At 43.9% G+C, this 8522-nt stretch overlaps 1 long non-coding RNA gene across 1 annotated transcript; it reads right to left on the bottom strand.

The window, feature by feature from the left end:
* Positions 1 to 3197: 3197 nt before the first annotated feature.
* Positions 3198 to 7396, bottom strand: LOC144494931 (uncharacterized). The gene is made up of 6 exons (XR_013498178.1): positions 7263 to 7396; positions 5220 to 5315; positions 4767 to 4872; positions 4168 to 4310; positions 3734 to 3847; positions 3198 to 3359 (listed from the first exon to the last, which is right to left on the bottom strand). It is a non-coding gene; the product is annotated as an uncharacterized LOC144494931 (long non-coding RNA).
* Positions 7397 to 8522: the final 1126 nt, after the last annotated feature.

Genomic DNA, 8522 nt, shown 5'->3' with positions numbered 1-8522 from the left:
CCATGGCAGCTGGTGAAATTTGAATCTAGTTAACGCTGGAAGTCTTAGTAATGGTGACCATGAAATTATCAATAAACCAACCCATCTGGTTCACTAATGTTCTTTAGGGAAATAAATCTGCCATCCTTACCTGGTCTGGCCTGTGTGACTCGACAACAATGTAGTTGATTCCTAAGTGCCTTCTGAAATGGCCTAGCCATTCAAGGGCAATTAGGGATGGGCAACAAATGCCCACATCCCATTAAATAAATTAACATAATTAAGGGATGAGCAATAAATGCTGCTCTTGCCAGCAGTGACACATCCCATGAGGGAATACCAAATGTTAAATCGGCTGTGCCAAAGGGATGAGAAACCCTCCATGTATGGCTTTTAAAGCACTTTTCAAACGTGTATATGCCCCTGAAAAACCTTTATTAGGAATCCTTGTTCACCCTCGGCAGTGGCCCCGGGAGACTTGGGTAGGGAACTGCAAACCATGACTGAAAGCAGCCGGTCTGATTTTTAAAAGCCTGCTTATCGATTCAACTGCTAAGTTTGCAGGCCTACCTCCACTCATATCAAACCACCACCCCCCCCCGCCCCCCGGCTTATCTTATCCATTACCTGGCTGCCTGCTTTAACCCTAATCCCTCAACAGCTATCTACCCGACTTCCCCCCCACATCAAATCAAAAGAGTGGATCTCAAGTACTTTCCCTATGCCATTGTCACTCCTACGCTCAGCCTACGATACCAAGGTGCCTTTTCTCCCAGCCAAGCAATATCTTTAAGAGCCTCACCTTCAAACTGTACCAAGGCCTCACCCTTCCCAATCTCAAATATCCTCCACATGTATGCTTCAGATTCTGACCACCTACGTATCTCAATTTTAATTGCTCCACTGATAGATGCCGAGGCCTTAAATGCTTCAAACCTTCCCCATTACTTTCTGGTTTTAGGACATGGTCATCTGCCATCCCCCAATTTAATGGGATGTGGGCATTTGTTGCCCATCCCTAATTGCCCTTGAATGGCTAGGCCATTTCAGAAGGCACTTAGGAATCAACTACATTGTTGTCGAGTCACACAGGCCAGACCAGGTAAGGATGGCAGATTTATTTCCCTAAAGAACATTAGTGAACCAGATGGGTTGATTTATTGATAATTTCACGGTCACCGTTACTAAGACTTCCAGCGTTATAACTAGATTCAAAGTTCACCATCCTTCCAAGCTTGGTAAGAATCCTGTGTAGTACCTCCTGACATCCTACTTTATACAAATGCAATTAGTTATGAGATTTTGTGCTCAGGTGCTTCCTTCCCTCTGCTACAGGCAAAATTAAGGGATGTTCCTTCCCTTTGTCAGATTCACCAGTTTGAATCAGTTTTGTGTTTACTGCAACCTCAACCAGACAAATGTTTTCAGGTAGTTAAGGTTCCTCTGGAGAGTTAAATGATTTCATAGAATTATATATAGAGGTAAAATGGGTGCAGTGGTATACTTCATTAGCTGCTCTCTGCAACAAAGAACCACTCCAAGTAGGATTAGGTGACGATTGATGTGCTCAATTAGGCCGTCATAGGCTCATCAAGCATGTGTGGAACTGCACCACACTATCAGGGAATAAATCACCTATTCTCCCAACAGGTTGAAATATATCTCAGAGGCCAATTAGCTATCAGTGAGGAAACTGCTATTACTCCTGCAGTAGTACTGGCCCCATCTCTTCCTTGAACTGCATGTGTCAAAACTGCACTGCTATAAAGCCAGGACAATATGCTTTTGCTAAGATTTGAATCAATGCTTTAATCTGCCTTTACCACTCATCATGTGGAGATGCCGGCGTTGGACTGGGGTAAACACAGTAAGAAGTTTAACAACACCAGGTTAAAGTCCAACAGGTTTATTTGGTAGCAAAAGCCACACAAGCTTTCGAGGCTCTAAGCCCCTTCTTCAGGTGAGTGGGAATTCTGTTCACAAACAGAACTTATAAAGACACAAACTCAATTTACATGAATAATGGTTGGAATGCGAATACTTACAACTAATCCAGTCTTTAAGAAACAAAACAATGGGAGTGGAGAGAGCATCAAGACAGGCTAAAAAGATGTGTATTGTCTCCAGACAAGACAGCCAGTGAAACTCTGCAGGTCCACGCAACTGTGGGAGTTACAAATAGTGTGACATAAACCCAATATCCCGGTTGAGGCCGTCCTTGTGTGTGCGGAACTTGGCTATCAGTTTCTGCTCAGCGACTCTGCGCTGTCGTGTGTCACGAAGGCCGCCTTGGAGAACGCTTACCCGAATATCAGAGGCCGAATGCCCGTGACCGCTGAAGTGCTCCCCAACAGGAAGAGAACAGTCTTGCCTGGTGATTGTCGAGCGGTGTTCATTCATCCGTTGTCGCAGTGTCTGCGACAACGGATGAATGAACACCGCTCGACAATCACCAGGCAAGACTGTTCTCTTCCTGTTGGGGAGCACTTCAGCGGTCACGGGCATTCGGCCTCTGATATTCGGGTAAGCGTTCTCCAAGGCGGCCTTCGTGACACACGACAGCGCAGTCGCTGAGCAGAAACTGATAGCCAAGTTCCGCACACACAAGGACGGCCTCAACCGGGATATTGGGTTTATGTCACACTATTTGTAACTCCCACAGTTGCGTGGACCTGCAGAGTTTCACTGGCTGTCTTGTCTGGAGACAATACACATCTTTTTAGCCTGTCTTGATGCTCTCTCCACTCCCATTGTTTTGTTTCTTAAAGACTGGATTAGTTGTAAGTATTCGCATTCCAACCATTATTCATGTAAATTGAGTTTGTGTCTTTATAAGTTCTGTTTGTGAACAGAATTCCCACTCACCTGAAGAAGGGGCTTAGAGCCTCGAAAGCTTGTGTGGCTTTTGCTACCAAATAAACCTGTTGGACTTTAACCTGGTGTTGTTAAACTTCTTACTGTGTTTACCACTCATCAGCAGGCCAGCAACCAACATTTGTCCCTTCTGAAATAATTAGATTGGGTGAATGTCTGCTAGAACAGAGCTTCAGTAAACAGCTAGAAAACCATTTGCATTGTTTTGGTATGGTTGCAAAATTACCACTTTTACTGACATATGTCCATTGGTACAAATCAGTGACAACTTCAGAATAGGAACTTAGGGTTGAAATCTCTAGTGACGAGTTCATTAAAAACACAAGCAATTAAAATTGCACTAGTTTGCTTGATCAATTTTTTATTTTTCACTTTTAGTCTCTGGAAATAGAATGTTGCAAGACTGCAGCAGCAGTTCTCCCAAGAGAAACAAAACATCTTCATTTGGTCCCAATAGTTACTTGCCAGACGTGGATCAGATGATCAGTTCAAATTGCAAACAGCACCTGTGGAGATGAAAACAAATCCATAAGTTGCGAAAAGAAAAAAACATCAAGTTTTATCAATATATTAATTGGCTATCTATTCCACAAACTTGTAACATGTATGATCTTCAAATATTCACTTGCATATACTATTTGGTTTGGTTTTTAAAAAAATTAAGACAAAAGTGCTAATCATCACTAGATAAAACAACTTCAAAGCTGCAATGGTTACAATACCAACTTTATAACATTCTGGACTGTACCCTCATTTGATAGGTTTATAATCTTGCCCCTTACAGGGTCAGCTGGGTAGTTAGTGACAGAATATAATCAATGGGACAGTCATGAACATCTCAATCAAGCTCCCTCTCTGCCACGAAACAAAAAACAATTACCTGAACAATGGCAGAATACACTAGTGCAAGGCCCTGTGGCACTACAGCCTTGCTCTTGGTGCTGACAATGTCTTGACACAGCTCTTCAACATGGTCTTGCCCTCTTAAAAGTCCCTTTGGGGAAAAATGAACAAGTTTAAAAACATGAACATGCAAAAATAACTACATCTGAAAATGTAACTAAGGACACAGAAGACTGAAATTGTCATCATCTTTTTAGCCAAGCCACTTCAGCGTAGAAAAGTCCAAAATGTCAGCAGAAAAGTGCCTATCAGAAATGCAGTTAGCTCAGGAACAGCCTCTGAAGTTTCTACAGATATAATCTCAGAAAGGCAAGAGACTCATCACTGCTAACACTGCACAATTTTCTTTAAAACAACCTTCATCAATTTGTATCATAATTCATCCAACCCAAAAAATCTATGGTGACCTACCCAAATCCAGATGCAGGGACCAGTAGCAAGTACAACACCAGTATCTGTAACGGTTGAAACAAAGTGTTTTCAAGACAGCCTCGCCATCCATAGTGTACAAACACTGCTTCTACATTCAGATCCCACAGAAGAGCATGACCATCCTACAAAATAAAGTGAGCAAGTCATAAAAATACATCCAAAATGGCAGTTGGAAAAGGCCATATATATTCCCTTTCAAATTGAGTGTTCGCTTCAAAAGTTTTGGGACACTAATGTCTGTATCTATTGCTAAGCTGCTTCAAATATTGTAAAGATCACTACTTTATTTTATTCTTTGTATGACACCATTAACTGGAAACCACAAAGTACAGCTTTATTTAGAATAAACAGCATTTTGTATTACTGTACACATGGCATTAAAACAAAAGAATGTTGATGCAATTTTCCTCACCATTCCAAAATGGGCAGCAAATAAGCCACAACACTGGATAGTACAAATGCCACGCATTTCTGTAACATCAATCCTTTAGCTTTCAAAATACTTTAACTTCAAATGTAAAGGTTTTATGATCTTACTAGCTAAGAATCATTAAAGACAGTTCAGAGTAAGTGCATACCTTTCCACCTGAGGTGCAGGGAACACCACCTGGAGACATTGCCACACAATTCAGGTACCCAGCCTGTCCAATGTGGTTGGGCGTTGCAGTTTGCAAGGTTCCAAACCTAGTGATCAGTAGAGAAAAAAATTAACACAAAAATCAGCCTACTCACTGAAGGAACAAAATGCTACATGGTGTGTGTTCTATTTGACTACATGTCCTCAGCTTTACAACATAATCATAGAATATCATGATGTGAACAGCAGTGAAAAGGTTCTCATCATTGGACATGCAGATTTAATCAATTCTACAAAAACCAAAAGTACAAATCACCACAGATGACAAGATATTTAAAAGTTTGGCTGGGTGACTATACAAGGTAGCCATGAAAGAAGCTAAACAATTAATCCTGAAATAGCCTTTAATCCACATTGGTTCATCTAATGAACTACACAAGTGTTCTCTTCTTACCTTCATCAGCTTGTGCCAGCCACAGGAAACAATGACTGGGTTATTGTTGTTTGGACAGAACCAGACAACAGATGACCACATGGCTCGTCCATCTTCCTACAAATGAGGAAATGGCAAGTTTAGAAAATTTTGTCTCTATTAGTATAAAAGAAAGAGCATTCTATTTACTATCGATCAATTGGGCAGACAAATGGCAGATGGAGTTCAATTTAGATAAATGTGAGGTGATGCATTTTGGTAGATCGAACCAGGGCAGGACTTAATTAATTGTAGGGCATTGAGGACCTACAGAACAAAGATCGAGGGGTACTGGTTCATAGCTCTTTGAAAGTGGAGTCACAGGTGGACAGAGTGGTGAAGGCGGCATTCAGCATGCTTGGTTTCATTGGTCAGAACACTGAATACAGGAGTTGGGACATCCTGTTGAAGTTGTACAAGACATTGGTAAGGCCATACTTGGGATACTGTGTACAGTTCTGGTCACCCTATTATAGAAACGATATTATTAAATTAGAAAGAGTGCAGAAAAGATTTACTAGGATGCTACCAGGAGTTGGTTTGAGTTATAAGGAGAGGCTGGGTAGACTGGGACTTTTTTCTCTGGAGTGTAAGAGGCTTAGAGGTGATCTTAGAGGTCTATAAAATGATGAGGGGCATAGATCAGCTCGATAGTCAATATCTTTTCCCAAATGTTGGGGAGTCTAAAACTAGAGAGCATAGGTTTATGGTGAGGGGAGATACAAAACGGTCCTATGGAGCAATTTTTTCAGAGGGTGGAGAGTGTCTGGAACAAGCTGCCAGAGGTAGTAGTAGAAGTGGGTACAATTGTCTTTTGAAAAGCAATTACGACAGTTACATGGGTAAGATGGGAATAGAGGGATATAGGCCAAACACAGGCAATTGGGACTAGCTTAGGGGGTTTAAAAAAAGAGGGGCAGCATAGACAAGTTGGGTTGAAGGGCCCGTTTCCATGCTGTAAACCTGACTCTAACACAGGATATTCATATTCATTATGTAGTCATCTTACAAAAAAAGTCACATGTGTTCTACCAAGCATCTCCAATAGACATTCAACAACCTACTCACCACCAAATCAGTGGTTTGTTTCCAATGACAATTGGAGCAGTTATGACATGATAAAAAGTTGAAATGCATCTGTAAAGTGTACTTAGACTCCTAATGTTCCACAGCTCGAGTGGCTGTGTGAGAGCCTGCCAAGGTGCTGAGGGTCAGCACTATTGTCTTGGACATCCTCCACATTATGGCAGTTATCTGTATTTATAAAAGATGACATTTAGTCAGACATGGATTCATCAGCTGAAGGACTGCAATAGGAGATCATCAACAGTCTCCCATGCCTATGTTTTGAATGAAATCAAGATCCAGAACCAACTTTGTGGAACATTGCAATGTATAATCATTGCAGCAGCATCTCTGCCGGGCATGTGGGACTGGACACATCCATGGATGGATGGAGGCAGAGAACAAGACACTGGCTATCGACTCTGCTGGTTTGACTGCACTGATTATGTCTTTGTCCTATCTGGCATTGGATATCCATTCATTACAGTCTGTGTTGCCAGACAACCCAGTGACTTGCTGGGTTTTTTCAGGCTGTAGTTTGTTAGCCACACATTGCAGTGGGGCTGGGAGGGAGCTGTGGGCAGAACCAGCAAGGGCTTCAGCCAAAAGGATGCAACGCAACCACCGGGCTGCTGGTCATTGTCCAGGCTGGCGGGAGGACGATCCGCCCGCTCCCTGCAGGGGGCGCCCGGCGGCACCACGTGGTGACAGACCGCGGCCCTGGAAGGGAGGCCGTGGCGTCCCGGGCAGAGGGAAGAGGGGAAAGGCCGCGGCGCCCGGAGCCGGCAATAGGCCTCCGCTCCTACGAGTCGAACCGATTTGCAGCCCCGGACCCACCTCCCCCACTCTCGGATCCCGGGCCTCGGAGGGGGTGACTGCGGCTTCAGCCCCACACGGCAGCCCGGCCTCATGTAGCCCCGATCCCCGCCTTAAGCGGCCTCACCCCCCTCGGGTACTTACCTCGGGCCGATGGCAGGCTGTGTGTCCGGTAAGCGCGGCTGAGGCCCTGAAGCCGAGACCGGAGGGGCCTTCCTCACTCCCAGTGCCCGATTGACTCCGATCCCAGCCGACTCGCTGCCGCCGCGGTGGAGAAGAGGAAATGTGGCGGCTCCCCGCCCCTTATAAAGGGCTGGGCGGTGAGGGCGGGGCTGAGCGGCTGAGTGATAGCTCAGAGCCCCGCCCCAACTGCCCCGGACCGGCCCCGCCTCCACAGTAAGCACAAATAGGCTCACATTAACATTGCAATGAAATACTGTGAAAAATCCCCTAGTCACTACACTCCAGCACCTGTTTGGGTACACTGAGGGAGAATTTAGCATGGCCAATGCACCTAACCAGCGCGTCTTTTGAACTGTGGGAGAAAACCGGAGCACCCGGAGGAAACCTACAGGGAGAACGTGCAGACTCTGCACAGTGATCCAAGCCAGGAATCGAACCCAGGTCCGTGGCGTTCTGAGGTAGCAGTGCTAAGCATTGTGGACCATGCCGCCATTGATATTATATTGATCCCTGGTGCCTGCTATGTGTGGGGGGGGGGGGGCTGGAGACTCTTGTTTGCAAGATTAGAATAATTCCTAATCCAATCTGTCAAATTCTTGTTGATATCACAATTTTACTTCATGAAGTAACCTAGGGTGAGGTAGCTCATCAATGGTTCTCTGTAGGACTAATTATCCATTATCACTAATCTACAAACTTCTTCAAACAACATCAATCTTGCAAGTTACAGCCTTTTCTGAGAGTTCTGTTATTTCCAATGGCTTTAAAGAAATAAGTAATTAATCCTTGTGTATAAAATCTATTATACCAAGTTTAAAGTTTATATGTAAGCACAATTTTCTGAATACACACTTTCATAGTACTTGCAGAGCTGTACATTAATTAGATTTGTTGGCACAGCTATGCTTTTAATGGGAGCACTGTTCACTCCTAATCTGGGGATCACCGCTGATTTGAGAGAAAAGAATTCCTGTCCTCGTTTTTATTGGAGTGTGACCACCCCTGCTTGGCTTTAAGTAGGTCAATTTGTTGGCTTATTTCACTTCCTAAATTAGCCTGCGATTTTTTGGGGATGTGTCATCTCCTTAAAGGAAAATACCACATCTAAATGATACTTAGCAACTCAAAGGCAGTAGCCAAATAACATTAATTTCTATTCTAATGGTCCCATAAGTCCCATTGAGTGGCATGGTGGCACAGTGGTTCGCACTGCTGCCTCAC

The sequence above is a fragment of the Mustelus asterias genome, chromosome 1 (genome assembly GCF_964213995.1).
Source record: "Mustelus asterias chromosome 1, sMusAst1.hap1.1, whole genome shotgun sequence".
Classification (NCBI taxonomy): Eukaryota; Metazoa; Chordata; class Chondrichthyes; order Carcharhiniformes; family Triakidae; genus Mustelus; species Mustelus asterias.
The sequence above is the reverse complement of the archived record's forward strand: the minus strand, read 5'-3'. Positions and strand labels throughout refer to the sequence as shown.